The sequence below is a fragment of the Nannospalax galili genome, unplaced genomic scaffold, assembly GCF_000622305.1.
Source record: "Nannospalax galili isolate Female #2095 unplaced genomic scaffold, S.galili_v1.0 scaffold127, whole genome shotgun sequence".
Classification (NCBI taxonomy): domain Eukaryota; kingdom Metazoa; phylum Chordata; class Mammalia; order Rodentia; family Spalacidae; genus Nannospalax; species Nannospalax galili.
Genome location: NW_008360326.1, coordinates 9,245,432 through 9,271,631, shown reverse-complemented (window position 1 = coordinate 9,271,631; position 26,200 = coordinate 9,245,432). Strand labels below are relative to the sequence as shown.

General features: G+C 43.5%; 1 protein-coding gene and 1 pseudogene across 1 annotated transcript in view; both read right to left on the bottom strand.

Annotated features, from left to right (window-relative positions):
- Positions 1-22,444, bottom strand: part of Acsl3 (acyl-CoA synthetase long chain family member 3) — a 67,800-nt gene extending 45,356 nt beyond the window's left edge. The window contains exon 1 of the mRNA XM_008825816.3: positions 22,192-22,444. The gene's annotated coding sequence lies outside the window, so the exon portion shown is untranslated. The remainder of the gene's footprint in view (positions 1-22,191) is intronic.
- LOC103727774 lies at positions 10,805-13,059 on the bottom strand (annotated as a pseudogene).
- Positions 22,445-26,200: the final 3,756 nt, after the last annotated feature.

Genomic DNA, 26,200 nt, shown 5'->3' with positions numbered 1-26,200 from the left:
GCAGCTCTTCATCTAGAAATAGACCTTGTAAAATCTCCCACCCAGACTGACACATCACCTGGTAACATAATGCAGGTCTTGGGAAGCTGCACCCATGAAATCTAAAAAACGATGTAATTTTTCATGTGAGAATTCTGTGCCGGTTTGATTAAAGGAAAATGGAGAGGAACGGCATGTCATGACAAGCCACCAATGAGGACCCTTGACAGTAGCACTATTTTGATCAGTATGTGTCGACCAGCCATTACCTGAACTCCTGGAGCATATGAAGAGAACCAATAGGACATGTGCGCTTTGGTGCTATTTTGTATTTATTCTTCTACAAAAGTTGAGAGCCAGCTGTATATACACATGGATATCAGAACATGAACTGCTAGGTTACAAAATGACATTCATCTGCTGCTTGATAATTTAAATTCAGTTAAAAACTATATTTAGTATACCATGACTCCAAACCTATCTGAGTGAGCAGCTTAATCATTAGGGGAAAGCTTTCTTTTTGAGACATTATGTAACTCTGCCTGGCAGGGCACTTAATTTATAAACCAAGCCAGCTTTGAACCCAAAGAGATTTGCCTGCCTCTGCCTCTTGAATGAGGTTAAAGGTGTGCACCACCACCTGGTTAGGTGTGGACTGTTTTAATTGGGTAAAGAACTTCACTTTTAAACTTTATTTTGTATCCCAGGATAAAATATTTTAAAACTAAGGAAAATCCAAAGGCTAGCAGCAAAATTCAACAAATCCAAAACTATAGAATACATTAGCAAAATACTTATAATGAGCAAAGTAAATTAAGCATTGCATACAGAACGTAGCTCTTTGGATAAATTTAGCATTTGAAAATATAAAACGAATAGTTTAAAATTACTTTTTGGGATGATTTTAGATGCCTAGAGATGATTTTAGATGCCTAATCTATGTATGAGTAAAAGCTGTAGTAGCTCAGGATTTTTAAATATTTTATTTATTATTTTTATTTTACGTGTATGGGTGTATTGCCTGCATGTGGTGACATTTGTGCAATGCCCACAAAGGTCAGAAGAGGGCTTCAGATCCCCTGTAACTGTTTACAGATGATTGTTAGCTGGGAATGAACCCAGGTTCTCTGCAAGAGCGGCCAGTGAGCTTAACAGCTGAGTCAACTCTCCAGCCCCAGTAACTCAGGGTTTTGTTATTTGGTGGGTTTTTGGTAGTTGCTGGGGTTTTTTGTTTGTTTGTTTTTGTTTTGAGACAAAGTCTCCTGTACTCCAGACTGGCATCAACCAGAAGTTCCAGGTCACCTTTGGTTACAAGTCAGGCTGGGCTTACACCTGCCCACGCCCACATAAACATACACATACACACACACACAAAAAAAAAAAAAAAAAAAAAAAAAACATTTTTAATGTTTTTGCCTGGTGGCTTTTCTGTAATCTTGGCACTCAGGAAGCAGAAGCCAAGGAGGCTCACTGAGCATTCAAGGCCAGCCTGGATTATATAGTGAGTTTGAAGTCAGCCTGGTACTACGAAGCAAAACCCTATCTCAAACAAAGGAAAAAGAGAGGCAGAAGGCAAGTTGATCTCTGAAATCAAGGCCAGCCTGGTCTACACACTAAGTTCCAGGCAGGCTAGGACTAGGAAGACCCTGTCAAAAATTTTTAAAATAACGTAAACAAGGAAAAGAAGGGGTTATTAGGAAAGAAGGAAAGGGAGAGCAGAAGCAAGGGCCTACGGTGCTGGGTCAACTGTACAGGGGTCTGGGGAGGGAAGACGCTGGGAATGGCTGCTGCTGGCCTTGCAGATCTCAGAGCTTCAGCGGTGGTGTTCACAGTTTAAACCAGTAACCAGCAATGAGGACTTCCCACTGCAGTGGAAATCCTTTTAAGGAGCCTACTGTGTAAGAAACATGTAGATCATCAGAATGTATAGCTTTGTCCAAGTTATTTCTCCATTTACTGGACTCATTTATGGAAGACACACAACGGGTCTTTGTTGAAAAAAACCAAAAGGAACAGCAAAAGCAATTAGGAGAGCTCAGACAATAGGGCTTATGCCAGTTACATACAAGGATCCTGCATATCTCAAAGACCCTCCGTAGCTCTCCCACCCCAGCATACCACTGAAAAACAGTTTCCTATGCCTAGGAAGTAACAGACAAACTAAACATTTTATATCTAAGGAAGTGCTTCACAACCTAAGGCATCAGTGCTCATGCCAGGTCACTAGTCTAAACAGGCTAGCAATGCAGAAAGCTACATAATACAATCAACTGCTTAGAGAAATACTAACAGTGACCACATACAAAATAAATACTCCACAGATTACTGCAGATTATTGACCATGGGAATTAGTCTGACTTAATTGTTTCCTCATGTACTTGCATGTATGGAACACAGAGAGCTCAAGGCCAGCCTGAGTTACATGGCTAAACAGTCCCATTCATATTCATATTCATTCTCTCTCTCTCTCTCTCTCTCTCTCTCTCTCTCTCCACTCTCTCTCTCCACACACAGAGTTCTAAAAGTCTTCATTCACTCTTGTTCATCTTGGTTTCTGTTAACTAAAACTCTCTGCTTTATCTTAGAAGGAACTCAGCTACATCTTCCTGCCTCAAACAGCAGGAATCCAGTCCAGAGATCAAATCAATAGGAACAGGAGGAATTTCTAGTTGTTTAGTATTAAGCTAAAAAGGCCAGCATCGTGAAAATCTAATCTGGATAAAAGCAAAATATGTAAAAATAACAAAACTTTGTGCTTGAAAAAGATGAAAGAAGAGGAAGTCAAGAAGGGAGGTGAGGGAAAGAATGACAGAGACTATTATACGCCTGAAACAATGTTAAAACTAAGATAATATTTTAGAGGGCAATAAAGGTCTATGTTGATAGTACTCATAATTAAAACAAAATGCCAACAGAATCTTGTCACCTTTTAAAAAAATACTTAGAAATATCTGCACTCTCAAGACCAGAAAGTTCAGATTTACATAATAAGCCCAGAGTGTTAAGAAAGGCTTCTCCACATGGAATTTTTCCATCTGTGCTGTCAACTGCTTGACTTTTGAAATTCCAAGGAAAACCACAAACCTGACCAGAAAAATAAAACTCTAAATAGGCTTGATATGTACACTAAAGCCTGTTTAGGCTGTTATAAGCACTTCCCTTACACATTAAAAATGTTTATTCTGGGCTGGACAGGGTGGCACACATCTTTAATCTCAGTCAGGCAGATCTCTGTGCATTCAAGACTAGCCTGGTCAGGGATACATAGTGGAGATTTTTTTAAAAAGGAGGGAGGGAGGGAGGGAGGAAGGGAGGGAGGGAAAGAAAGAGAAAGAGAAAAGAGAAAAGAGAAAAGAGAAAAGAGAAAAGAGAGTTCAGTGGGTAAAGGCACTTGCCCCCAAGCCTGATGACCCGAGTTCAATCTTGGGGGACCACATGGTGGAGAGCACTGACACTCCAAAGCTGTCCTCTGATCTCCACATGAGTGCAACATTATGCACATTCATGACTACACACATTCACATGCACACATCAATAAATGTAATGTTTAGTTTATGTATTATTGTCTAGGCATGAAAATTATTTTCTATTTAGTAGTACAGAATTACTTAAATACAAAATTCCAAAACCATACTCTAATTAGAACCAGTCAAATTCTACCAACTCTTCCATCCAGTCCTCTCTGACCTCAGTTCCACAGAGCCCTTGTCCTCTGCACAGCCCTCCCAATCTACCAGCCACCGGAGCCGTCCCCTACTGCTCATCCTGGCAGTCCAAGCTGTCCCTTCTCAAATTCTCACCTCCTCCACACACAGCTTCCCCTGCCATGGTACCTCCTTGCCCCTCTAGTCATTCTTCTCCCCCAGCCTTCAATGATTCCTCTCCAATACTCTCCCACACTCTTCCACCTTCAAGATTTCACCTCACCACTACTTTAAAAGTAGTCTAGGAGATTACTTCTTAGAGATTGACTATCTTCTCTGTAATTTTCAGTAATCTAGAGTTACAGGGAAAATATTTTAATGCCATAAAGCAATAATTAGCTCTTGTTCACGTTCACGCATCTCGTGAAGACCGGGGATGCTGCTTAGATAGTGCACATCTAGCACGTGCAAGGGTCAATTCCAATGGGGGGGGGGGCGGTGTTATCAGAAGTCAGAGCTACTCTGAGGGTTTACAAATCCCACTTCTGCTCCTCCCCCATCCACTAATCTCTGTGCTTTTCCCAGCTGTTGAGTCAAACCAACTCCAGTGCCACCTCTTTAGAAGTCTTCTAGAATCTACTTGTGGTGCCTTCCTCCAAAAACCCAGCACGGAGGGTCCCTCTCCAGCTGTACTCTTTACTGTGGACAACGTTCGTCTCAGTCTGTACTTCAGAGGTGGGCACTTTAATGATGCATCCCCCAAATACCCACCTCAAGAAACCTGGAATATCGTACACAGCATACAGTCAATCATTTTACTTACTTTTGTTTATTTTTATTAATTTGATGAGTTTACTTTCAAAAGGTAACAGCAGTAAGGAATTTTATGTATTTCCAAAATAGGCTGGAAATCTCAAAAAGCAAGGGGACAGCAAACCTGGCTGGTCACTGACTACCAGTTCTCTCAACAGCCAGTATCAATGAGGGGAGCAAGAATCAGAAGTCATCCAGAGTCCTAGCTAGGACCACCCCATGCCATACAGTCCTAAGCTCCCTGTGCCGCAGAGTCCAAGCTAGATCACCCCCATGCCGTAGAGGCCTAGCTAGATCACCCCTGTGCTGTAGAGGCCTAACTAGATCACTCCTGTGCTGTAGAGTCCTAAGCTAGATCACCCCTGTGCCGTAGAGGTCTAGCTGCATCACCCTGTGCCGTAGAGGCCCAGCTAGATCACCCCTGTGCCGTAGAGTCCTAAGCTAGATCACCCCTGTGCCGTAGAGGTCTAGCTGCATCACCCTGTGCCGTAGAGGCCCAGCTAGATCACCCCTGTGCCGTAGAGTCCTAAGCTAGATCACCCCTGTGCCGTAGAGGTCTAGCTGCATCACCCTGTGCCGTAGAGGCCCAGCTAGATCACCCCTGTGCCGCAGAGTCCTAAGCTAGATCACCCCTGTGCCATACAGTCCCAGCTAGATCACCCCTGTGCCAGAGGCCCAGCTAGATCACCTCTGTGCTGTGCTGTCTGATTAATTTCCCTCACTGCAGGCACAGATTTCCAAAATTGCCACATGAAAGTTAACTACAGACAAATGGACCTTACAGAAATTCTTTCTAGCATTTTCTAAGAATCAGAAATAAAGGATTATAGAATTAAGAAATCAGATAGTGAAATACCAACCTATACTAAATAAAAAGCCAAATTTCAAACTCACCAGTACCTTCATCTGAATCATTACTAATGGGCAAGAGATCTGCCTTATACTCCACCTCCCTTCAAGGCTTTTATTCCAAGTACGTTCATTACTTCTCTCCTGGATGATATTAGTGATGGGGCAACAAGAACTTTGAGGGGAAATAATATCTTTAACAGAAGCATACTACATATAACACCTAGAAAGGTAAACAAAAATCTAAATTTCTGTAATTATTCAACTTTACCTCTCTATTCATATTCTCACACAAATGAAAACTTTATATCCTTCGACTGACTTTATCTTCAAAGATTTTAAATCTGTAATTTTGTTCAAATCTTTATTACATCTGTATGTATGTGTACATGATGCAGGAGAGGGCATACATGCCACAGCACACATGTGGAGGACAGACAATTTTGTAGAATCAGTTCTTTCCTTCTACCTTTATGTAGGTATGAGGGACCAAACTTAGGGGGACCAGGCTTGTGTGGCAAGAGCCTTTACCCCCTGAGCCAACTCACTGGACTTGTTATTCAAATCTTTCAGTAGAATACAAGTAAAAGATAAAAGTAGGGTAATTATTAGGCTGGGCATGGTGGTGCATGCCTGTAATCCCAGCACTCAGGGGCAGAGCCAGACGGATCTCCGTGAGCTCAAGACCAGCCTGGTCTACATAGTGAGTTCTAGGCCAGCTGGGGCTACAAGGAGACCTTGTCTCAAAAAAAGACTAAACAAAACAAAACAAAAAAGTATGGTGATTATTTAAACTTGAGTCTAGTTTAACCAAAATACTCAGGTGGCTAAGCTTTTTTTTTTTTTTTTGAGTATTCAAGACATTATTAAAATGAAATAGAATCTTTCTCCTAGTACATAGATCTAGATCTCCTAGATCTAGTACATAAATCCAAGTATCAATGCAACATGAAGTCACTCTCATAAGCCACTGAGAGGCGCAAAAATAAGTACTACCATTTGGAAAACAACTCTGATTTTTATAAGAGTCTTAAAATTTTTCATAACTTTTAACCCAATACTTTCATGTCTAGAAATCTTTTATTTAAAGGAATAGATTATTATACATCCACTAATGTTTTCAAGAACATTTATTAACATGGGAATTGCTTCCGTCATGACAAAGAAAAAAAGGTTAAGCAATAAATATAATAATTTCTCTTTTGTTAGCACACACAAACATACAAAGACCGAAAACATCACAATGTCAGCACCTGCTGTATCTGGAATTCAAAACAGTGACTTTTTTTTAACTTTCTTCCTTATGCTTTTACATATTTTTCAATCTTTCATATTGAACATATATTGTTATAATCAAGGGAAACCTTTAGGAAATATGTGCATTATACATATAGAAACAAATTTTATGTACTAAAATCCTGATGCATCAGGCCAGTTTATAACTTCTTTTTTTCCAAACAAGAAACTAGATAGAACCTGAAGAAGAAAATATTTCTGCTCCAAACAGACAACTTAAAGCTGGGCATGGTGACACAAATCTGCAATTCCAGCATTTAAGAGGTAGAGGAGGAAGCAGGACAGCCACAAGGTCAAATTCAGTCTGGTCTACAAATAACAAGTTCTGGGCTAATCAGGGCTACATACTGGGATCTTGTATCAAAACAACAAAAAACAAACAACTTGAACCAGGCACAGTGGCACAAGTAGGTAGATTGTGAGAGTGTGTTTCAGGCCAGCCTGAGCTACACACATTTTTTTTTTACAAGTATACAACTTTTATACAATTATAAAATATTATGTACTCTAATTGAGAAGTTTCCCACTGGCCTTAATAAATGAGCAATTCCAAAACAACATAATAAATTCAAATGAGGTATATTATAAAATACTAAAGATCTTATTTTTATTCTTTGTGTTTGAGTTTGGCCTGCACGGAAGTACACCCATGCATGCAATACAGACTGAGGAAAAAGAGGGTACCCCTGGAACTTGAGACAGATGGTTGTTAGCCATAAAAGTGCTGGGAACCAAACCCAGATCCTCTGCAAGAGCACAGAGTCGTTTTTCCAGTCCCTAAAACGAGTTTTTACAAATGCTTTAATACTGCTAAAGATAACTCTGGTAAATTCTAACATTCCTATTCATACAATCTAAACCACATGAAGAAAAAAGTTAACTCTTTCCCTATTCTGTAGTAATAAAACTTAACTTTTGGTAGTAGCTGAGGACCAGAACAGCAAACCCACTTGAGACAGATGTCGCCAGGCAGCTGGCACAGGACAACCTCTAGTTTCCTCATTTCCCACTTTCCATGCAGTCATGGCCTTTCTGAGAGAGCATGTTGCCCTCTTCTCTGACACACAGTGGCCTGCTTCCCTTTGGGTCCAGTTTTATCTCAGAGCACCTCCACAAAGCACTGGACCTCTGGCTGATGCTGTCCTCAATGCCCATCTTCACCTCACTCCAACTGCTTCGAGTCTCTAGCCTAGTCTGCTTCCCACTGGCTCCCACCTCACACTAGCCCTCTCTCCTACAGGATCTCTGCAATGCCACTTAAAGAATCTCCCTTCCCAGTTTTGCTTTCACAGTACCTGCTGCATTTTAAACTCAGTAACTGCTTGTGAAAATGCTTCATGACCATTTTCTCCATCTACTGAAGAACAATATCTATCTTACTCATCACTCTATCCCTATTGTCCATCATCACAAAACCTGGTGGGAACGCATATCGTGTGAATGGGTGAATGGACAGATAGACATATGTGTGCAGGCAGGCACAGAAAAACAAGCACACAGGTGAATTATAGGCATTAAAGAATAATGATCTGTCAGGCCTAGTAGCACATGCCTACAATTCCAACTACTCGGGAGGCTAAGACTGGGAGATTCCAAGGAGAAGGACTGCCTGGAGTAGAAGGTGAGCTCAAAGCTGGCCCGGGCAACTTAATGAGACCATCTTGAAAATATAAATCAAAGACAAAGGTATGTTCATTTATAGGTACTTTGATGTAAGGAGACAGACAGTTCACACCTTAAAGTAAAACAGTATGTAAACCTGAGTTTTATTTCTGTCATTAAATTGCAATATGATCTTGAGAAAATGCTTTAACCCTTTGGAAAGATTAGAGCTTCTATTACAGCAAGTTCTGTCAAGATACACCAGAAATGTCAAAGCATAACCGATGGAAATAAAACAAGGTGAGAGACTGCTGAGAAAAGCAGAGATATGAACACGGACGTCAAGAATGCTTGTTTACTGCAGCGTAGTCATGCATGCCTTTAATCCCAGCACTTGGTAGGCACAATCAGGCAGATCTCAGTGAGTTCCAGGCCAGTTTGTTCTACATAGATCTACATAGGGATTCCAAGGCCAGCTTGGAATGCAGGGACACTCTGTCTCAAAAAGACCTCTTGAAAATATAAATAAATAAATAAATAAATAAATAAATAAATAAATAAATAAATAAATAATGATGGAGAGCCGCTGCTAATGTGGGGAGGTGGCTGTAGATGTAGCTTAGGGATACAGCACTTACCTAGCACAAGCCACACAAAAAAAGGGTGGGGTAGGGAATGTAGCTCAGTGGCACAGCACTTGCCTGACTGCCCAGCCCCAGCCATTGGAGAAAAAAAATTAAATGACTTAAGTAACATTTCCTACAATACTTTTTTTTCCTATAAAAATGTTACCTTTCTTAGCATTGTTACCTATTTTGTAGGCTTCCTGTGATCCTAAATCTGAAATGTTTTCCTATTGAGCATTTGTCTACTCAATTATTCCCACAGAATGTATACCTTTTATGTTCACCAAAAGCAAGGCGTGAAAATACCACGGCAGCAGCATTAAAGCAGAAACACACAAAAGTTACATGTGTAGATCTATAAAACAAGACGACTATCAACAGAAAGCCAATCCCACACTTTAAAAGTAAACACTGCAATAACGCACTCAGTAATACCTCACAGCCCTTCTCTTCAGGAACTGCTCTCCCCTGCCCTTCTGCATAGCCCTCCCAGCCTCACCTGCTCCCTGGGCACTCTGGTCCCAATGACCAATGACTCTCAGATGGATTCTCTGGCAGCCATGTTCTTGATGGAAAAGTCCCAGGCACCAATTATTCTAAGTTCCCATACCTGACCTCCCCCTGAAGTCACAGCACTGTCTACTCCTACACCCAAAGTGCCAGCTGTGGAGCTAATCAGCCAGGATCAATGTCCCACATCTTGGGACCCAACTTTAGCTGAGGCCTCCCTAGACAACCTAGTGGGTCCCTAGTGGAGGTTACTTCTGGCATCTTTCACTGAGTTGTTCTTGGCACACTCTACAAAGCTCTAAGCCCAAAACATTGCTACGCCCTCACTCCCCAAGCTAGCCATCACCTACCTGGAAGATTCCTCCTCTAACTTTGAGATTCCTGCTTGGAACTGGAACTGGGCTTGAATTACAGCTGATCCCTGCTTCTGTCTCCTCTCAAGTGCTGGATTATAGGTGTACCACCATGCCTAGCTTACACTTCACATTAAAAAAAAATAATAATAATTTTTAAGGCCTGAATTCTTTCCTCCTTCCCAGATTAAATGGAAAGCTAACCTTCCAACTCTAAAACCCTGCACAAGACTTCTAAGCATCCAGAAAATTCTTTCTCCCTTGTTCTCAGCTCTTGAAGCAGTTACTCTACTTTTGAGTCCTGCCCTCCTCCCATGCCCACTCTAACCTGCAGCTGCAGTCCGTGCTCCTGTCATCTGGCAAAATTCAACTATCTTAACTCTAACTTATCAATGCACCCTACATGGACACAACACAAATTCCACCACGTCAATTCTCTAAGCAAGAGTCTTAATTCCCTCTATACTACCCAAAAGAAAAAGACAGAAAGATAATTCCAAGCTTTAAGGCCGTCCACAACTTGCTTTTCAACACTCCCAATTCTCTTTCACACTCAGTCCTTAAACTCTACTTGTCTCTGTCCCCTGTACCTTTCTTTACCTAAATTTGTTCACTTTGCCTGTTAGCCCTTCCTAGAATGTTTCCTTCTGTGTACATGCAAAAAAACATTTCATTTGAAACAGGGTATCACTCTAGCTTGAGCTAGCTTCAAACTCAATGATCTTTTTGCCTGAGCCTCTCGGAATCTGGATTACAGGTATGAGCCACCACACCAGGCTCTAGTAGCTTACTAAGTTGATTTAAACATTCTTTGCTGCCCAAGCTTCCCCATGCCCCAGCTCCAGCCCAGCCCCAGCCTGAACTTCTCTGTCCACTCACTGATCCCTCTCTGATCTTCAAAAGATTCTCTTAAGGCACTCATTTTTCATGAAATTAATCACTTCAGAACTTAGTATTTAACTCAAAATGAACCGTAAACTACTAGATAAAACACTTTATTTCTAAAATGTGGCTTAACTACTGACAGTGTGATGCGAATTTAGGAAATGCCCCAAAGCATTGTGGAGCAACCAATAAAAGGAGCACTCACGGCTCCTAGTCCCAGGCACAAAGATGCCAGTCCTCTGGTAACTTATTCTGCAGAGCTTTTCTTCAACTGTTTTTGGCACTGTCTGGAGAGTCATTTCTGATTGTTCTATAGGAGGACAGAGAGGTCAGAACTTGAGGAAGGGCGGAAGCCCATATTTTCTGTTTTCATGGGCTTAATGATATGGCCTAGCTTGGTCAGTTTTTGAAAGGCCCTCTGGGGCTCTGGATGGTCTTTTCAAACTGCTGGTGGTAGGTGAATGGGTGTGGAAGGACCCTCGCCTGATGAGCAGCTGCACCGATGTTGTGCTTCTCACTGACAATCACATTTGGCAAATCCTTGTCTTTTCTTGGAGAACCTTCAAGGGCTTTAATAAGAAAACAGTGTCTCTTCTTAGCACTGGGCTTTAGGCCTACACCAGCCAACTCTCCCCAGCCAGGCAAAGTCAGGTCCAAGTCCTTTGGCTTATTTGCCTGTATAGCTTCCCTCTTCTCTTTCAAGAACTCTCTGATGACACAGTCCCCAGCAAAAGCTTCCTCTATTATCTGCCTATGGTCCCTCTCCAGTTGATCTTCCAGCTCCTCAACTGCAGAAACTGCCAAAGACTTCACAGGAGACTGTGAAGTTAGGAAGTTCTGTAAATCAATCATGTGTTCCTTCTTTTTCTTCCCCTCAGAGGCACCCGGATTATCCCCGCGGCTTATCCCCGTGGGTTCCCCTCTGTCCCCTCTCCTTCCAGAGTCTGCTCTAGCCTCGGCAGCATCAGCAACTCCTCCTCCTCTGGGACAAGGTCCTCTCTCTGGATCTGGAGAACACTTCCAACTGAACTCATTTTTTGCTTTGTTTTCCTTGTTGAGTTTCAGAAACAATACGCTCAACTCAGGTAAAACCTCCTGGCTGTTGGAATCTCTTGTTTCCTGGCCTCCCACTGGCTCTTCAGCGTTGTGGGTGAGCTCAGATCTCATGCCAAAGGATCTCCCTTCCTCAAATTCTTTTGACAAAAGTGTTTCTTCTGCCCTTGGTCTTCCATCTCCCACACTTTCAGAAAACTCAGGGGTTAGCAGCCCAAGAAGTTGTTCAGTCTGGATTTCATTCCCTTTTGCATCACTGTTGCAACTCCTCAGTATCCAGGGATTTAGACCCTCTGCGATCATCTGCAGGTCCTTCATGCCACCAGGGGCAGGAGGTTCCCCCTCTGTGCATTCCTCCTTCTCCTAGCTCTCTGAAATTACCTTGATTTTCTGTGTCAGTTCTTTGTTCTTAGCCAACTGTTCTTGCATGGCCCTGAGAGCACCCAGGTCATATTTGGCCATGACTGCCTTTGACCTGGCCCATTTCCCACTGCCATGATGTTTAAGGCTCATTCTTTCCACCATTCTGGCCTTTCCTGTGTTTCCCAGTTCTTGCAATAGATCACTCGGGTAGACCTTCAACAGTTGCTCAAACTCTTTTAAGGCTTTTTTGGCCTTTCCTTTCTTTATAATTTTGTGGTAATTTTTACATCTGATTTTCTTTTCTCTTCAAGCCCTGGCCTCATAGTAGGACTGCAGAGCCTGGGTCCTCTGAAGCTCTGCTTGGCATATCTTAGCCTCTTCCAGGCTCATGGCTCTGAGGGCTGCTTTTTCCACAGGTGTCAACGAAGGGTCTGTCACTGGCTGCTTGTTCTCATGAAGGACTTTAAAAACTTCCTGCTCCAGGGGAGCTCTTACCTTCCAGCCACTGAACACATGTTCAACGGGAGCAACAGCTGGAGGCTCCTTCTCCATGGGAAAAACCACCTGCTCTGCTTGGCGGTTCTTCTCAACCACAGGATCCCTGGAGAGTGTTTCTGAGGTTCTGCTGAATGCTATGTCCCTGAGGATCTGTCCAGCCTCCTCTTTGTGAAGCGGCACCCCCAGAGTTTTCTTTCTGACTCTACTCAGCTGCTTTTTCACAGTAGCCAATGAAGATGGCATTTTAGCAGACCCAAGCAGGTCTGAAAGGACCAGCTTTTCAACAGATCCTTCAGAACTGACATTGAACTCTGACATGGTCAGACTAGCCTCAGATCTCTCAGCCCATTTCCACCTATTCTTTCCATCATGGGAACTGACTGCTTCCAGAAATTTTTGATACTTTCTCTCTCCATCGTCTCCCTCATCTTCACTTGTGCTTGATGCGTAGTTCCTGGGAAAATCCACTAGTTCTTCCTGCTGGCTCAAGGCCCAAAGGTCCTCCACATCCCTGGTCCCACTCATCACAGCAGCCTGCTTTTGCTCACATTGTCTGTAAGCTCTTGAAGGGTCTGGTTTCATCCTTGACTCCACCTATTTACTGCCCACTGTCTCTGAGATAGATGTTTTCTGGGAATCTTATTTACTGAGATGTCTAAAGAAGAAAGACCCATATAAATACCCCAGTGAATTCCATGTAGTCAACACATAAAACAGAAACAAACCAGCCACAGTGGTGACATATAAGACTAGCCTGGGCTACATAGTCTGTCTCTTTGTGTGTGTATGTGTACACGCCCCCCCCATATATCTATTCATCTCATATACATATGTATATACGTGTGTGTACACACACACACGTATATACATAAAAGGACACTTAAGAATTATGGTACAGGTAACAAAAAATCTCAAGCCAAGAAAAAGTGAAGAAAAATAAAAAAACAAGATGGAAAAGCACCTTTCACCATACTTTATCTTACCTTCATTCAGAGAGTTTGAACTCACTATGTAGACCAGACTGGCCTTGAACTCACAGAGATCCACCTGCCTCTGCCTCCTGAGTGCTGAGATTAAAGCAGTGCGCCACCACACCTGGGTGAGAGAGCTTGAACTCTAGAGGAATACTTCCCACTCCCCTTTAAAATGGAAGCTTTTCTTCATATAAGTTCCTTAATGCCAGGGCTGGAGAGATGGGTCAGCAGTTAAGAACACTGGTTGTTCTTGCAGAAGACCCGGGTTCGAATCCCAGCACCCACATGGCAGCTAACAACTGTCTGTAACTCCAGTTCCAGGGGATCCCATAGCCTCTTCTGTCCTCCACAGGCATTGCATGACACAGGTGCACTTACCTACACGCAGACAATACATGCATACACATAAAATAAAGATAGTAAAATAAAGTATTTTAAAATATAAATAAGTTCCTTAAAGCCAGATTCAGAATGCTTGTTAATGTTTAATCCAAAAACAGAGAAGGGAGGGAGAAGGAAGCAAAGAAGAAAAAATAGAGAAAACAAAGGTAAAACAAAGGGGGGGCAGAGGTAACATGTGGTCTGAACTATACTGTCTCTCCCTCAACCCACATGATAACTCTTCCAGGTAAAAACTAAAATTTTCATGCTATAAAAACTGAAATGGCAAGTTAGAAGTCAGGCATGGTGCTGCATGCCTATAACCCAGCACCTGGAAGACTGAGACAAGAGGATTTTAAGATCAAAGCTAGCCTAAGGCTAAAGAGAATCCACCCCCCACCCCACCCCCGACCCCCAAAATATGGAACATTGAGAAAGGTTAAATGACTAGCTCTAATTTACATACCAAGTTTTATACACACAGATGGCAATGGTGCCTTCTCCACTCAGCAACGCAAGGTTGATGATACAGCCCTCAGGAAGCTGAGACAGAAGGACCTCAAGGACAACCTGATCATCACAGTAAATTCAAGGGAGGCTTGGAGTAAATAGTGAGACCCTGTTTCCAAAAAAAAAAAAAAAGAAAGAAATGCCAACTGATTTACTACCAGGGTTATGTGACATAAAGAGTGTTTAAATAATAAATAATGCTTGTTAGTTATATGAATGGGAACTACAGTGTCAGCCTACTTTCAATGTAACAGATACAAACATATTATTTATATATTTCCTCCAGAATATTAAAACACAAGTCCAAAACCACCCAGGTTAATTAAAGCAGTCAGTCATGTGGTCAGTCAGCTGAGTCAGCAAAGCAAAGGCATTTGCCACACAAGCCTGGTGACCTGAGTTCAATCCCTGAAACCCACCTAAAGGTTGGGAAGGAGAGAACCAACTCCACCAATGCTGTCCAACAATTAAAGAAAATTTAATATAAAATAGAACAGATCTAGTTAATGTCCCTCAATTTATGGTTTTTCTATTTACATGTAATATCTCTTTTCAGACTCCACAAAAAGGAGGTTAAGCCACTTCCTTGTGATAAAATTGGACACACTACAAGGACAATGCTGCTTCAAGAGAGAAGATAATAGTAAAAAATAAGTAGATATCAAATTCTGTATTCTCTGGAAACAAAACTAGCTCATGCACATAACTCCAGCTCCAGAGGATCTGATGCCCTTTACTGGCCTCTATGGGCACTGACCAACATGAGTGTACTTACATACTTGTGGCAAAACACAAAATGCAATAAAAAAATAAAAATTAAAAAAAATTTTAAAGGTGCTACATTTTAAAAGAAAATTCTTCAAGGAAACAAGCACCAACATACAGAACTGACAAAACCACAATAATCACAAAGAAATAATGCCCAAGGGAACACATGACTTGTCCCTAGAGTCTTAATGGAATGAGGAGTGAAATAAGAGCTATACGCCTGCAAAATACTAAGTATATTTTTTAAAACTACAAACAAGGAAGGTAAAACCAGGTTAATTAAAATAAAGGTATGAAAAGAAGCCACAGAAGAAATATATCTGCTGTTTGTGCTCTATCAGGGCAAAGTGCCTTATTAAATTACTGAATGAAGAAAACTAGAAGAGGCTAAGATATGAATGCACAGAACAGAACAAAGAAAAAGGAAAGCAGGGTAGCAATGTCAAAAACGGAGTAAGGCAGCCTGATGTCTAAGAACGTTGATGGTTCTATCTACAATAACAAAACAATGGAATTCACCTGCAGAGGGAAGATAAGTGCGGTTAGCTCTAAAACGCAAGACTATGTCAGAGTAAAATTAAATGGACTTAATCTACCAGTAGCCACACTGATGAAACCATACCGATAAAAAACATCTGGGAAGGGAGGGCCTGCACAAGAACATATAAAGTACCATCTACATAAAGTTTTAAAATGTACAATTCTTGGGGCTGGAGAGATGGCTCAGTGGTTAACAGCCCTGGCTGCCCTTCCAGAGGACCCACATGGGGATGTGATGTCCTCTAGGGGCTTCTGCAGACTTTGCACAACACAAGCACAGTTACATACATGTAGGCAATACACTCAATACACATAAAATAAAAATAATAAAATATTTTTAAAAAATAAATAAAATAGGGGGTGGAGAGATGGCTTAGTAGTTAAGAGCACTAGCTGCTCTTGCAGAGGACATGGTTCAGGTTCCAGTACCCACATGGTGGCTAACAACCATCTGTAACTCCAGTTCCATTGCCCTCTTCTGGTCTGTGTGGGCATTGCATGCACAGGTGTTTTGCAGGAAAACATTCATATACATAAAATAAAAATAATTTTGAAAGAGCCAGGCGTGGTGGCGCATGCCTGTAGTCCCAGCACTTGGGAGGCAGAGGCAGGCGGATCTCTGTGAGTTCAAGGCCAGCCTGGTCTACATAGTGAGCTCCAGGACAGCTAGGGCTACAGGGAGACCCTGCTTCAAAAAGACAAAATATTATTACTATTATTATTTTGAAAATAAATATACAGTTCTATACATGATTTGGAGATGCATACTTGTGTACTAAAACTGTGGGGAAATACATAGGGATTATAAACACCAAGTTCAGAACTCTGGCTAACTAGACTATCTGAGGGAAGAGTATGTCTTCAACTACATTAAATCCAATAGGCCAATATGGGCACTGGCTTCCATGCATGTAATCCCTGAACTGGGGAAGCAGAGGCAAAAGGATCAGGAATTCAAGGTCACTGTGATTATATACTGAGTTTAAGGCTAGACTGGGTTACATGAGACCCTATTTCAAAAAACAAAACATAAAAAAGTAATAGGCCAGGCACAGTAGCACATGCCTGTAATTCCAGTACTCAGGAAGCCGAGACAGAAGGATCACCTTAGCTGAAGTCCAGCCTGTTCAACACAGTTGAGTTCCAGGCCAGCCAGAAAGGCATACCAAGATCCTGTCTCAAAAAAAAAAAAAGACAAAACCAACAAGAACTAATTTTGCATTCCATAAGAATCCAACATGTTCTTCCTCTGAGGCAATGACTGTGAAAGTCTGACTTTCTTTTTAATTCCACTGATCATTAATGCAATAGGAATCAGGCATTAATACTATATTCAAAAAGTGGAGAAAAGCGTTAGTTATGTTTTTACTATAAAGAAATGATACAAGTTTGAGGATTGAAAGAGGGAGGTTTAAACTGACTTAGACCTTGTATCACATGTTCACGTGTGGAAACATCACAGGGCATATATATATATCCCATTAGAGTAGCTTTAATATTTTATTTTACTATTTTTATTTTATGTGTATGAGTGTACTGCCTGCATGTGTGTAAGTGCACCCATGTCATGAAATGCCTGCGGAGATCAGAAGAGGGTGTTGAATCCCCTGGAGCTGGAGTTAAGATGGTTGTTAGCCACCATATGGGTGCTGGGAATCAAACCCAGGTCCTCTGCAGTCAGTGCTCTTAACCACTGAGTCAACGTGTATGAGTATATTGCCAGCACGTACGTAAGTGCACCCGTGTTGTACAATGCCTATAAAGGTCAGAAACGGGCATTGGACACCCTGGAACTGGACTTACAGACGGTTATTAGCACCATATAGGTGCCAAGAATTGAACCTGGGTCCTCTGTAAGAGCAGTAGTGCTCTTAACTGCTGAGCCATCTCTCCAGGCCCTTAATAAAAGTTCTTTTTTGGTTGGTCAGTTGGTTTTTTGGCTTTTTTTTTTCTTTTTTGTATTTTTGAGACATGGTCTCCCTGTAGCCCCAGCTGGCCTGGAACTCACTCTATAGACCAATCTGGCTTTAAACTCACAGAAATCGGCCTGCCTCTGCCTGCAGAGTGCTGGGATTAAAGGTGTGCGCCACCACACCCAGCAAAAGTTCTTAAAGATGTATTGCAGTTCAAATACAAGAACACTTTTAATTCTCCCAATTCAGTTTGTTACTTCTTATGTTTCTCCCACTGTAAAAACTGTGATTTTACTTGGGACACAACTATGTACAATTAAAAATAGATACCAGCACTGCCCTGTATGCCTTCACAGAGGCTTTGGGATAGAACAGTGCCTTCAGAGGTCAGGGAGGAGTGCAGCACCGGGTCAGAAATCTAAATTCCAGAGCCAGATTTCTTGGAATGAAATCCAAAACAAACTCAAGCAAGTCATTTAAGCCACTCTGTTGCCTCAATTTCCTCATCTTTAAATCATGATACATTCCAACCCTGACTCCCTTGTGCTCCAGGTAGGACTTCAAACCACGCTCACTTCCACTGCATCTCCCTTCCCGCCTCTGCCCTGGGCCTGCTTGGATCTGCTTCTGGGCCTGCTTCACTACTGCGCTGACTAGGTCACAGTGAGACCTATCTGTGCATGTGTAACGTTTGTTCACACTTCTGCCATGAGCCAGCAGCTCTGAAAGTCTCAAGGTCATGTAATAACAAATACCTGTAACAACAAATACCTGCAAAACAAATACCTCTGAAATCAAGCAGATGGCTATATTCAAGACATTTATGCAAAAAGTGTATTAAATATCTTCTATTCTAAATGAACAGCGAATCAGTTGAGCCCACGGAATCATCTTTCAAACTGGGAAGCACTGCAGTATGTGATGTGAATAAAAACATTCCAGTAGTAATAAATACTAAAACTGTAAAAAGAACGAAGGCACTTAAAATGTCAGGAAGCTAAGTTTCTTTTTCTTTTTTTGGTCTTTGGTCTCTTTTGAGAAAGGGTCTCCCTGTAGCCTCAAAGATCTGCCTGCCTCTGCCTGTGCCTCTGCCTCTGCCTCCCAAGTGCTGGGATTAAAGGTATGAGCCACCACATCCGGCCAAAGCTAAGTTTCTTATGAAACCAAAAATAATCATGTAAGGAAAGAATCACAAGATTTAACATTTGTGTATCTTTTTTCAGAAAAGAAAAAGCTACAATCCAAAGTCAAATTAAAAAAAAATAATAATTTTTTTCAGGGGGCTGGAGAGATGGCTCAGTAGTTAAAAGCACTGGTTGCTCTTCCAAAGGACCCAGGATTCAGTTCCTAGCACCACATGGCACCTAACAACCACCAGTAACTCCAGCTCCAGGGGATCTGATGCCCCCTTCTGACCTCCACAGGTTTTGCATGACACAAATGCAGCATACACATAGGCAAAACACTCATACACATAAAACCAATCAAAAGTCAGATGAAGGCTGGGGAGATGGCTCAGCAGTTAAGAGCACTAACTGCTCTTGCAGAGGACCTGGATTCAATTCACAGCACCCACATGGCGGCTTTAGCTCCAATTCCAGAGGAATCTGACACCCTCTTCTGACTTCCATGGCATTGCATGACAGGGATACACTCACATACATGCAGGCAATACACTAATACACATAAAATAAAAATAATAAAATATTTTATTTTTAAAAAGTCAGATGAAAGTATATGCCCAATTGAGGTAGACAAAATCAAGACTAAACCACACATTAAGCCGGTTTCACACATTTCTGTGCATGGTATCCTAACACTGGGCCATGAGTCAGCAAAATTTGGCTGTTTTTAGGAATTTGACATTCTTAGCAGCTTAAAGGAATGTACCTAGGGAACAGTGATGAAGGGTTGACTGACTTAGATGGGGTCAATTACAGGCCTGTTACTACAGAGATGTCCCTCCTCCCAGCTAAAGCTCAGGCCTCCATCCTGCTTGGGATCCATCCCAACTCCCCCAATCCCTCAGCAACTTGCTTAAATAAGTAACCCTTTCTCATCTCTAGTCAAGGCCCTGTCAACAGGCATATGGGTGTAACTTCTGGAAAAGGCCTGCTACATGCTGTCTCATTCCCCTCACCTCTTGCTTGCTCCCATCCTACTATGGCCAGATCAGCATTCCTTGCAAAGGACACCAAGGACTCTGGTACTGCAGTACGGACTGCCTCCCCCTAGAGTGGCTACTTCTGGCGATCTTCTCGCTTTCCTGAGATGGTCAATCTTGTCGACTTCATTGGATTAATAAGTATCTAGGGGATTCGTAAGGTATACCTTTGGTGGGAGGAGGTCTGTGAAGGCATTTCCAGAGACAATACAGAGCTCTGTCCTAACCAATGCATTAACCAATGCATTTACTCCTTCATGGATTCAAGACATTTAGTATTACTGGGAGTGGGGTCTTAGGAGGAAGTAGGTCACTAGAGGCACATCCTCCGGGTTATATACTGCCCTAGTCCTTTCCTACATCTACCTTTCTCTGATCCCTTGCCACCTTGATATGATTGCCCTCCCACCAGGATGGAATAACACCTCTGAAACCATGAGCCAAAAGAAATCTTTCCTATCTTCTAACAGGTGTTCTAGTCTCAGTAACAGTGGCATAACTAATTAGCACTCCTCCTCTCTCTTCAACACTGCCTCCTCCAGCAGTCCAACGCAGGCCTCTTTCTGCTCCTATTCTATGGTCCTGACTTAGCCGGAGGAGAAGGGGGATCTAAATCCCGTCTCCAAAGCTCACATAAAAGATTCTTGCTTCCCAACTACTCACCAGGACAAAGTCCAAGTGATACAGGAATACCTGGGCTTTAAGCACTCTGAAGGCAGGACTACCTGAAAATGTTCCCCATCCGAAAATGAAATAAAATGAAATAAAAAGAATTATCATTGCTCCAAGTTCTCAAGCTCTTTATATACATTTATCACAGCCTCAGAATGCAAGACTAAAATACGGTAAAAATCGCACCCTATCAGTTAAAAAAGCTAGAGTTCTACCTAAAAAAAAAAAAAAAAAAAATCAAAATTCTTACTCTTCAGATCACTCAATATCCTCACCCTTATTGCAAGTAGCTTGCCAACACCCATTTATTGGCATGAACATTTGTTGGGATTCTGTTTCCTGCCTAAGGGCACAGGGACACATCAGTTCAGTTCATGCTGTTTCCCAGCACCTATCAAGGTGTGTGACATAACAGAAATTATAAGGCTCCAGGTGAGCAATTAACTGAATGAAACGAGCTAATGATGGTCCCCTCCTAAGGGCCTTCACTTCTCCCTTCTTTACTTTCAAGAAGGACATCTTAGACTAGCAGAATACTGAATTTATTAAAGTCACGCAGCCCAAATGCCTTGGAAATTCAGTTAACGAGCTCCAAAGACACCAGGTAGTCGACTCTATTGTACGGCACAGCAATCAGAAGAATCAGAAACCGTAAAGAGAACATTAAAGCAGCTTTCCTCATCTGCATGTGAGAACCACACAGGTAGACATCCGAAAACAGCCTCCGTGCCACGAACTCCAATATCCCACCAATTCCTCTCTGAAATACTCTTTCAGTAGCAACTGGGCAGCACCTCAACCATCCTCAGAACCGAAGTAGACATGCAAAATGGGCAACAATAATCCAAAAAGACCAAATTACAGTTCTCCTGGACCCCTAGACCGAAGCCCACGGTGGAAGCCACACCGACAGCAAGCTGCAAGATATAGTGACCAGATACACGAGCTCTGGATTCAGACACGCAGCCCCCCCCCCAAGCCGTTTCTCATCTTACTAGCTCAGATCTGGGGCAAGTTAATGTGCCGTTTCCCTAGCTGTAAAATGGGAGTAAGCACTATGTAAACAGTTGTACATAACGCTCTTGTGTGGTGTGTAACAGTGACACTCACTGTCTCAAAGCCTGTTCCGTCTCCAGCTTCTGTTTAATATCTAAGACGTAGTCCTGAGATATATATATATAAAATTTGGGGGGGGGGTCCTGTAAAGAGCTTGGAGTGCATGTTCTAGAATCCCACTTGGCAATCCAACTGGATCAGTGCCTCCAAGTGAGTCTTCCCGGCTGCCATCTCCATCTGCGTACACCTACCCCACAGGGATGCGATGCTCAGCATCCCACAACTGTGCGCACCGCACCGCGGACTCACGTGGAATTCAGGCGCACTCGGAGAACTAACCACAGGTCCCTACGCCAGTCCCGGTAAACCACGGGGAGTCCCGACCCCGCGGCGCATACGCAGCCGGCCCAGCCCGGGTTTTCGCGAAGGTTCCTCCCACGGACGCCGCACCGGCGCGTGGGAGCGGACGACCCCGCCCCCGTCCCGCAGTGGCCGGAGGGCCGCGATACATCCTGTCCGCTCTCCTCGGCCACACACCGGCGGTTTCCGCGGCCCCGCGCGGACACCCTGTTCCACCCCCCCCGCCCCACCAACGCACCAAGCAGCCCCGCCGCGCTTCCCGCAGCCCGCGGCCCCGGCGGCCCCTCAGGCCCAACCCAGCCGCACGCCGAAGGGAGACCGCGCCGTCAACCCCGCCAGACCCGCCAGACCCTCACCACGGGCGCCGGCCGCGGTTACTCACCGCGACGCGGCGGTTCCCCGCGGTCTCCGGCCCACGCAGGCCTGGCTGCGCCCGGGAACACTTCCCGCCCAGCGCCGCCTCCTGGGGACCCAGACGCGGCCGCACTGAGAAAAGGGACGACCTCCCGACGTCCCGTGTCCGCCGCCGCCTCCTCGTCCCCGCCCGCAGCCGCGGCTACAACCGCAGCGACGCTCCCCCACGGCCGGCAGAGCAGCGTCTGTTGAGCCGCAGCTCGGGACGCGCAGCCCCGGCCGGCACTCGTTGCATATGCAAAGAGGCCGCCGCCCATTGGCCCGCGGGCGGTGGCGCGTGCGGGGCTGGGCCTATCGAAAGCCGGCCGGGGAAGTGCGGCGCTGGCGGCGGGGTGGGGTGGGGTTACTACCGGTCATTCTGCGGAGCGGCTGTCTGCCCGACCTGGCTGAGGCCCGCGTGGGGATCGAGTCCGCGAGGAGAGCGTCGGCGGGACCGACCGCAGGCGACGGGGGCGAGGATTGTCCCCCGGGGCCGCGGCGTGGAAGAACCAGAGGCCGCAAGGGCTCCCCCACAGAAAACTGCAAAGGCGCTTTGGCTGCCGTGGTGCAAAGATCTCAGTGTAGAGCGAGAAATCGCATGCATGTTCCTTTTTCGTTCTTCTCCGGTTTGGCTTCTTTATCCTAGTTTTGCACCAAGTTCTAGAAAACCTAGCAAGATAAAATGAATTTGGGAAAGCCTGGGGCAGGAAGAGGCTCAAATGCTCAAAGCATACGCGGTATTATTTCTTGCGTGGGCTTCCTTTAACCAGCCTGTAAGCCATTCTTCCCCTAAATGTACTCACAACCCAAGTTTTCAAAGGAGACGGCTGACTCCAAATTAATGTTTATGAAGGAAAAATGCGTGTATATTTAGTTTGCCGTTGTAGTTCGTTTTGGACCCTCACTGCACAAGGGCAAAGGCGTACACAGCCCCAGCCCCACCTCCAGCAAACACACATCAGCAAAACACAAATGACTAAAACACGGTCGGTATACGGTAAAAAGACTTCATAGCAGGAGGTTTTTTTCTTAACCCAACATATTATTTAGTTGGTCTGTGAACTTTTAAGTAGGTGAAAGGTTGTTTTCGTGAACTAGCCTCAAGCTAAAGCAGGAGCTTACTTCCCAGGAAATCTTTAGGAAGCTGCCAGTACTTGAAATAGGTTGGGGCGATGACGCACCCTACGAAGAGCGCTCACTCAACCTGGGCCCTGGCCAGTCTAACTACTCTAAAGGACTGAAGGTGCCTGATGCAGGCAACGTGTTCCACCACTAGAAAGCGTGATGGTTCGCTGGCTTTTAATCCGTAGAATCCCTGAAGATTATGGAATGCAGAATTTCTGCTTTGCAGAGGGATTCATACCTTAGAAGTGATCCTTCCAGAACCATAAAAACTTCTAGAAAAGCCAAGTCACTTCTAGGACAGGAAAACTAACATCCGTCTTTTCCCCTAACAATAAGTGGAAAGCAAGAGAGTAGAATTCCAGAGACCCATTTCTTCATTATCTGTGTATATTAGAGAATCTGTTAGGGACATGTGTTACATTTAAGAGAAAAACACACCTTGGAATTCCCATGCTCCAGTTGTGTTTTTGTTTAACCCTGAGGCTGACCAGAAATAAATGTATTTCTGCTCCTTAGGCTTTTTTGTATAGTGTTTTGGTTGCTTGGGGGAGACTACGAGGCAAGATCTCTCTGTGTACCTCAGGCTGGCCTGAATTTTGCTACATAGACCAGGGTGGCCTATAACTCATTGTGATCCTCCAGCCTTGCCATCCAGATTCAAAGAGTACAGGTGATCCACCATCTTGGGTTTTCTTTGTTTCTTTGTTTGCCTTACACTAGGCCCCAGGCTAGCCTGCTACTCGTATGTAACCTAGGCTGGGCTCAAACTCCAGGCAATCTCTTGCTTCACTTGGGTTTCTTTTTATTATTTAAAAAACAGCTGGGGAGCTAGAGAGATGACTCAGTGGTTTCCAGCACCTACATGGCAGCTAATAACTGAACCTCCACGGGCATTGTACACATGACTGCACTTACATACATACAAGCAAAACACTCATAGGCATAAAATAAAAATAAAATAAAAAGCAGCTGGATTTGGTGGTGCACACCTTTTATCCCAGCACTCTGGAGGCAGTGGCCGACAGATCTCCGTGAATTCCAAGCCAGCCAGGTCTATATAGCAAGTTATCATCTTTAAAGCTGCAGGAACATTTTCTTCTGACATAAATATCAACTGACCGGGCAGGGTAGCACATGGCTTTAATCCCAGCAGAGGCAGGCAGATCCTTGTGAGATTGAGACCAAACTGGTTTGCATAGTGAGTTCCAGCAGGCCAGCTGGGGCTACAGGGAGACCCTGTCTCAAAAAAGAAAAAGAAAGAAAAAAAAAAAAAAACTATGATGTCCTCATTAGAATTTAATGTCATTTCTCAGAACTGTCTTCCCTGATCTACCCATCCAAATCTACAGATCTCTTTTTCCTTAAGATAAATAAAGGCTGAGAGGCAGGGTAGCTATCAGTAGAGCGTTTGCCTAGCATGCACAAAGCCCTGGGTTCAAGCCCCAGGACTGCATAAACCAGGTGTGGTGGTAGTTCACACCTGTAATCTTGTTATACCCAGGTCAGAGAATTACAGATCACCACCACGAGCATATACCAATTAAAAAGAAAAGGAGTCTTATTGATAACCCATGATTGAGAGTGACTAGTGCCTTTGAAATTCTCTCAGCACTGAAGCTCAGGGCTACAGAGTTTATAAAGGCAAAAACCACAAAAGTCATAATAACTGACCCAGGACAAAATGATGTTTCTTTAGCGACTTTAATCTCAACACTCAGGAGGTGGATGCAGAATGAAGTTCAAAGTTACCCTCAGCTACAAAGTGAGTAGAGGCCACCCTATCAGAAAAAGAAGATGAATAAATAAATAGAAATAAAAAGGAAGCGGGGCGTGGTAACCCACAGCTGTAATTCCAACACTTCTCGGGCTATGAGGCAAGATGCCTCAAGGCCAGAGCAGGAACAGGGTGAAACCCTTCGGAAAACAAACCACCAAAGATAATGACAGTGCTCATCAGACATGTAAACCGGATAACTGTTAAAGTCTGGGATCCACGGATGCCCCAAACAAACAAACAGGTGAGTCTAGAGAAAGAAAGAAAGATTTATTAAGGCTAGGCTACAAGGTCAGGCTTACATTCTTTCCTAGAGGGTCCGAGTGCAGCACTGAGCCTAAGCATTCTGGCTCTTTTTATAGTGATCATGTTGCTAAGCAAGCAAGCAGAATACAGAAGCCAATCATTGAGCATTAAGCTTGAGCAAACATTATCAAGGAAATACATAAGAAAATACAATTTTCCATCCAAACCCCCCACCTGCACAGAATTAGCTTCCTCCTCTCTCATAAACTGACATTATCAATCTTACTGTTATTCTATTTTGTCTTTACCAGTCACAATGTTCCCTTGGGGGGGGGTGCATAGCAAGTGTATCTTAGGAACCTCTAAATGTTGTGGGATACTTTTTGCACAGAGAAACTATAACCAGGAGTGAAAAGTTTAGGTTCCCACTCTTACACATGGAGAGTCCCCTAAATAATTTCTATTCTATTAATCAACAGTTACTATTTTGCAGAAGCAAGCAAAGCATAACCTACAGAAGCCATAAATCAACAGCAGGTACACTCTAGGACTCTCTGACCTGTTCCCAAGACAACCAGGGTCCAGCTTGCATGTGTTCCCATATCCTGGGCCAAATGTCTAATAATTTGAGAGACTAGAGTCAGCCTAAACTTGAACATGGCATAGCTATGATCAAGAAGGTGCCCTATTACAATAACGTAGAAGCAACTTTGGATGGTCAGGTCCAGAAAGACAATTCTAAGAGGTAGCATTTATGGCAGAACAAAAATGTCCTTGCCTCTTTGGAGAGTCTCAGAAACAAGGTACAAATTCTTGCCTCTAGCAGAATTCTTTGTATTTAATATTTTATCAT